This window comes from Astyanax mexicanus, chromosome 17 (assembly GCF_023375975.1).
Source record: "Astyanax mexicanus isolate ESR-SI-001 chromosome 17, AstMex3_surface, whole genome shotgun sequence".
Classification (NCBI taxonomy): domain Eukaryota; kingdom Metazoa; phylum Chordata; class Actinopteri; order Characiformes; family Acestrorhamphidae; genus Astyanax; species Astyanax mexicanus.
The window spans coordinates 24370829-24378361 of NC_064424.1; positions in this window are offsets into that span (position 1 = coordinate 24370829).

Genomic DNA, 7533 nt, shown 5'->3' on the forward strand with positions numbered 1-7533 from the left:
ATCCAAATTATTATGTAAACTGTCCATGCAAATAAACATCTTAAAACATTGTATTAATTTTATTTTAGACCAGCTAGTTTGATTTTATGTAGTGTTGCAGATTTAAAAGCAGGTCTTATATGAGCCATTCATAGATTACTGTTACACATTGCATTATACAAATTTGATATTATCTTTATTTCCAATTTTTACAGTGTATAGTTGGACCTAAGTCTTATAGCTGTATGTTTATAAAATTATACTTCTTTTCACACAATTAATTGAACATAACTTTGACTTGATATAGTATTTATAACACACATACAGTCACCCGAAATTAAAATAAAAATTGTCGCAATTATATATATATTATAATATAATTGATTATATTATAGAGATAATAGAGCGCACGCTTATTATCTCTATAATATAATCAATTATATTATAACATATAATATAATAAATAAAAGCAGTGTCTCACATCTTTATACAGGTTTGGAATGATCACCCCTGCAGGTGTGTAACAGTATTAGCCTTTATTCTGAAGTAAAAATTTTGTCATCTGACGTCATGACCAAGATTTCACCTGAAATGAACGTCTATTGACATTGGTGGCCAGCTGGGACTTTACTCAAATGTTTACGTGTGGGTAAAACATAACGTGCTTCCAGAACATTAATGAGGCTTAGGAAGCCATCGTTTTCAACAACGCTGTATGAACATACATACTGACATGTTATTTACATAAAACATAACAGGCTCCATTTTTATTTATTTTTTTGCGAATAAAAGTGTGAAATTTACCCATACTCACTAGTTCAGATGTGATAATATAATAAGAAAAGCGATAACAAAAACACAACAAGCAAAATGAAAAGTCTAAAGAAAGAAACCCTATAGAGAACACGATCACAATTCCACTATTTACACATTAATTCACTCATTTACAGGTTAATCTACATTTATTCCGCTTACAGTTAAATCTGTTACACTGTACGGCCGCCTGACGCTGCTATAGCGTACCCGTGGGGGTTAGTTTAGCACGACAGTGTCATGCCGAAATCCGACTTCCCGCAGAATCCGACTCATAATCTGTCACTGATGCTATTCTTCTTATCTGCCAAACAGGTGGCAGAGGGAAAAACAGCTGACAACAGCTACGAACAATAGTTTGTAGTAGAGCTCTAGAACTCCTAGTGGCATCAGTGGGTATGAACCAGCAACCTAAAAGGCTCACAAGGGCTATATATATCAACTATTTTATTTTTATTTTCTCTCTCTGAATATATATCTCTGAAAAGTAGGAACTGTACAAATACAAACAAAAAGCATTGTATTACTACAAGTAGCTAAAACTAGAAAACACTATGGTTAACAGAGTATTAATAAAAGACTAACATCACTGTAGTAAAGCTGAGTATAAAGAAAGTTTCCCTCCCCTACCAATCTGATCTTAAAAACACTAAAACAGAAAAACTAATAAAACATGAACATACCCCCAGGTATGATAAATAATTAGTGCCAAATTAAAAAGCAATTACTGCAAATGGAAATAAAACCACTTTTTCATACCTTCATCCAACCGTTTTTTGTATTGTTTAATGATGACATGTAAAATGTTAATTCAAAAAGGTTGAGGACATTATGTTGATTGAATTTCATCGTTTGCACAACCATTTAAAATTAAATGTTGTTTCAACACTGTTTTCACGCTGAAGCAACAACACATTACTTCAATCACATTTCAGTGTTGAAGGTTGGTTGTGTCAGACTGAAGTTGCCGGAGTCTCCCGCATATCAATAACAGCTCCCTGATGCCTGCAAGTCAGATAAAATCTCCCGGAATCTAGAACAAGCCACAAACCTGTTCTCTGCAAAGAGTTTGTGAGTCAGCCAATCAGTTTTTAGTCTGGACAAGCATTGTTTTTGTTCCCTCCTGAATGGGAATGCATTTAGGAGCATCATGGTTCCCATCAAAACTCATTTCACCTCTGACTACTCTAAAGTATATTCACGTCTGGCAAAAATAAAAAAACAATGAAAGTCTTGCCTGCTGTAAAGTTTGAAATAGTGATTTTAGCATTGCCCACGGGGAACTAAATGATTGCAAAAGGCATGTTGAGATTATTTCATGTGAAAAATAGCCAAAACCTCCCCGAAATAAACTTTTACAACTTGGGACGTCTGTTGTGTGCTAGCTGGGACCCTGCCTTTAACATAAGACATCCACCAAAAAAAGTAAGGTTTAATTTAGCTACGTTATTTCAACACAAATGTCATGTTTACCCACATACATTTAAATGTCTGAACTTCTGAAGTAGCAGCATTTTATTTAGGAAAACCAATATCATGTTCTGTCTGGTACAAGAACAGACTTTTTAAAGCCAATTAACTAACGCTACCTGACTAGTAAAACTGTGACTCCACGCCTGTTAAAAGTGCGGAATTCTATCGCCTGGCCATGGCTCAACTCCAAAAAGAAGCATACACATAGTAAAATTTCATACAGACCATTTCAATAAAACCATATTTGCTAGTATTGACCCATGCCCTTGACTGGGCAGAGAAGAAGAAAAGAGGGGGAGCGAACTCAGAGTATTTGGGGTGGAGTTCGGGGCAGCTTCGCTGTAAAGCGTGAAGCCAAAGCCCCAAAAGTTAAAATCAGAACTTTCGACCACTGCAAGGATTTAAGAAGAGGTCTGACTGTGAAAGGCTTGGGAACTCCAGCGTCTGAGTGTTGGAAGTGTGACCTTGTAGTCTTTGAGAAAGCCAGAGGATAAGCTGATGTATGAGGAAAGCAGTGTGGAGGTCAAAGGAAAGAAAGGTAGGGAATGATTAAGTAAGTATTTAAATAGTAAATACTTTGAAGGTGCTGCCAGCCTATTCAAGTATAGGAGTGTTGAAGTGGAAAGGTGGTGTTGAACAACTTAGGAATGATGCACATGGTGTACATGTAGTTTAAAGGCCCCAAAAAATGTATAAATAAATTTAGACATAGTATTAGTGACACCAAAAGGCCAGTAAACCTCATCAGCACAGGTTGGATACAAAACGCCTTTTATTTTGGTCTACTGCTTCTTTGAGATGTTTAATTTCATTTATTTAGGTATATCAATGTAATATGAATCTTTTTTTTAAAGCTTCCTATACATTATTGGAACTCCCACAGATTTAGCTTTGCATTACAATGTCATACATACATACGGTTCCCATCAAAAATGTTTTAAACTAACTCCTGTAGACTAATAATGTGATTCCTAACTTTAGAGGTGTATGTTTTATTAAGACCATTTGTTATGCCAATATGACAATCTGCACAAAATGTAAGGGACCTTAGCGGGATACTGGAGAAGACTGGAGCATCATTTGTGTTCTCAGCTTTAACAGAACAAAGGGACAGACTGACTGCTGGTCTCCATGGTCAGCGGCCTACTAGATCTGGAACAGGGGTACCGTATTTTTCGGACTATAAGGTGCACTTAAAAACTTTTAATTTTCACAAAAATTGACAGTGCGTCTTATAATACGGTGCGCCTTTTGTATGGATTTTACTCGTCAGGTTGTAAGGAGCAGTAAACACACACTCCGTGCAGCGTTATAGAGAGTTTCAGTGCTATACAGAGTCCAGAGCTGTGCAGCTCCGAGGCTGAGCAGCAATAGCATTAGCTAGATGCTAACCGCTAAGCTAGCTAGCTTATTCACTGAGATCAGTATTATCTAAATTTTACTCGTCAGGTTGTAAGGAGCAGTAAACACACACTCCGTGCAGCGTTATACAGAGTTTCAGTGCTATACAGAGTCCAGAGCCGTGCAGCTCCGAGGCTGAGCAGCAATAGCATTAGCTAGATGCTAACCGCTAAGCTAGCTAGCTTATTCACTGAGATCAGTATTATCTAAATTTTACTCGTCAGGTTGTAAGGAGCAGTAAACACACACTCCGTGCAGCGTTATACAGAGTTTCAGAGCTATACAGAGTCCAGAGCCGTGCAGCTCCGAGGCTGGAGCAGCAAATAGCATTAGCTAGCTTATTCACTGTTCAGAGATCAGTATTATCTAAATTTTACCCGTCAGGTGTAAGGAGCAGTAAACACACACTCCGTGCAGAGCCGTGCCGCTCCGAGGCTGGAGCAGCAATAGCATTAGCTAGATGCTAACCGCTTAGCTAGCTAGCTTTTTCACTGTTCAGAGATCAGTATTTTCTAAATTTAGCACTTTTAATACTGCTGGAGCAGTATTATTAGAGTTAGATGCTAATCGCTAAGCGTTCACCGTTCAGAGGTGAGTTATCGGCCTGTAAGTCTGTGCTGCTTTGCCTGGCTAGCATTAGCTAGATGCTAAGCGCTAACTCTCTCAGAGGTGAGTTTTATCAGCCTGTAATCTGCTTGTTTACCGTGTTAAAACAAGCTACGGGGGACGAATCGCTAGCTAATATCTCACTGTCTTACCAGAACACGCAGGATTACTCAGTGTAACGCTGTCGTTTAAGTTTGGGTTAACTTTACTAGTTTAGGTGACTAGCTAGCGTGCTAGCGGATAGCTATGCTAACGCTGGTGCAGCAAGCCTTAGTGGACATCTGGAAATCTAAGCTTACTGTAAATAAACTGAAGCACGTTACTCACCCAAATAAACAGTTTTCAGGAGAGGAATCTGTGTAGATTAATATCCAGCACTCGTTTGACTTTGAAAGAGCTAACGTTAGATTTGTATACTGAGACGCTCCACCGGCAAGCGACCACCCCCGGTGGGGGAAGGGAAACATGGCGCCACCCCTGTTCACTTTGATATAGGCACCCTTTCTAGTGTCACTTAACGCGCCTTATAATGCGATGCGCCCTATGTATGGAAAAATAGCAGAAAATAGGCGTTCTTTGATAGTGCGCCTTATAGTCCGAAAAATACGGTACTCAGTTCTGCTGTGCACTGTGGTTACTGTAGGAGATGAATAATAAGTCTTAGAATTGACTTGGACTTGATTCCTAAAGTACAGAGGTGTGTAATGGATGTTTGGACACATCAATGGATCCTGGTCATTATGGAGTATGGTATAGTATAACGGTGTACAATTATGTATTTACTACAGAAGAGCAGAATGACAACAGGCTTGATGGCAACAGCTATAAAGACCTGACTTCTGCACCCTCATGTAAGTCATCCTTTGTGAAATACTGCCCTCTGCTGTAAAGTCCATAACAATGAGACCTAAGAAACAGTATTATGCTGCTTTCACACCTACCTTGCTTGTTCTGGACTTTTTTTCACTCTCAGTTTGGTCCAAACCAATATAGCAAGTGAAAAAGAGAAAGAAGATCAACCATGCAACAGATAAAGATGAAAAAGAGCCAGTGCTGTGCTGAAATCTGACTCCCCTTCACATACAAATGCACCCCTTTGTGCATTATACAGCAGTATAGTGAAAACACTTACATTTGTTACTCCTGTGTCTATTGTAACTGTAGATTAACCCTTATTAATAAACAGAAAGAAAAGGAAACTGGGGGTAATCCGTTATGCTCCTTCTGTTTCATAATGCTTGTGCACACAAAGGAAGTCAGATTTGGCACATTACTCTCAAACAATATTCTACAAGCCAATCAGAGCAAAGCATTGGGAAACCCAGCCCATATAGGTGAAGAGGACAAAATGTAGTAAAATCTATTTCCTAGGGCTCATAATCTACAGTAGAGTTGCACGGTGTACCGAAGGTTCAATTCTTTTTCGATACTACGTCATCACAAACGATTCGGTTCTTTAGCGTTCGATGCTTTCGATACTGTATAGCCCAGTCACTAGCTTCAAATGAGTCAAATTAGTAGGCGCGATTTGATTCAGTTCATAAGAAAACTGATTCACACCGCAGCAGTCGGTGTGGCAGGATTCAGATAAACTTAGTGTTCTGAACAAATGAATCGATTCACGCGCAAGCCAGCAGAGCAGCAGCGAGTGTAGTATGGCGACGGCTAAAATAACAGATGTCTCTCGTCCGCGACTTGTGGACAAAACGGGCGCGAGGAGTGAAGTGTGGGAAAATAGTCTGAGATGTAGGCATCTGTTTTTATTTATATTTTTAAATAAAATAACGAAAATAACGAAAACTGAAAGTGAAACTAAACTACTTTATTTATTAGCGCTGTTTTCACTCCCGCAGTTGTACAGCGGGGGGTGTTGTGCCGATTCTGTCCGCGAAGTGGGAGTCGGATTCAGTAGCGGATTCGGCACAAGCGCGGCGGCACCCCGCGGTCCGCGGTGTTAGTTGTAAGCGCTCGCGCTAGCCGCAAAATACGACAGAAAACACTGAGGGAGCTGCAGAGTTATGTGTGGGATTAGAATATGAGCACTAGGAGATAAAAGAACCTTTACCTGTGAGTAGCTCACATCAGAACACGCAAATCTCTCTCTCTCACTCTCGCTGTGTCTCTTTCTCTGTCTCTCTCTCTCTCTCTGTGTCTCTCTCTGTCTCTCTCGCACGTGAACGCCTCCGCGTTTGACCTGCAGCACTGTGTTTAGCTGTTCTTAAAAATCATTTTAATTAAATAATAGTTCTATGCTTCTATGTTACAGTGTTATTTAACATAATTCTGATCATATTTCGCTCATTCATTTAGCAGACAAGCACCCTGATCTCTACAAAGAGCTGAGAAGTCGACAGGTTAGTGGAGTTAGTCAAGATACACTCTGTCTGTAGCTTTACTAAGATTTACTAGCGACTGCTAGTAAATCACGTTAACACGGAGGGGAGTGTGCAGGAGTTTTGTTTTGGACCCGTGGTTTTCTCTATTTCTCCATTATCCCATTGGCTGTGAAACATGAACTCAAGATGTTCACGTTTTCGCGTTTCCATCGCAAATCTGTGGTCAGGCACGTAGCCTGCTTGATCGTTACACTGAACATGGGCTTATTAAAAATGGTAAACGGTTGATTAATAAAACGGAGCAGTGAGTGTTAAAATGAACATAACATTGTAATGTTCTTCTGTCTCTTTATTTTCCTTATTCAGAACTTAACTTCTGCCCGCCCTTCAGGTTCACATAGTCAGGCTACCATTACCTCTGGTTTTAGTTTTTAGGAAGTGGAAGTAGATAATTATGTTATAGTTAAGGTTATAATAACGAAACTTGTTTTTTTGTTCAAATGTTTCATTTTAGAATAAAAACGTTTGCACCGATTGTTCAGTGTTCAATCCAGTTCAGTCAAAAATAAACATTTTATGTTCAGATATTTTTATTGTTTTTTTTTTCTTCCAAGTATCGTTTTGGTATCGAGAATCGTGATACTACAGTTGGTATCGGTATCGAAGTCAAAATTTTGGTATCGTGACAACCCTAATCTACAGTGTGAAACCAAAACTAAGCAGATTGAATGGATACAATATAATGAAAACGAACTGTGTTTCAGACTCTGGGCTGGAATTTTAGGCGCAACACACAGTTTATAATTGATCAACCCACTGTACCTCCCTTTAAATCCCCTTAATCCCAGTTTTTGATATTATTTCGCATTACACAGTATTTTGTGCATCCAGACACAAAAATCCACAAACAGATATTGGACAGTAC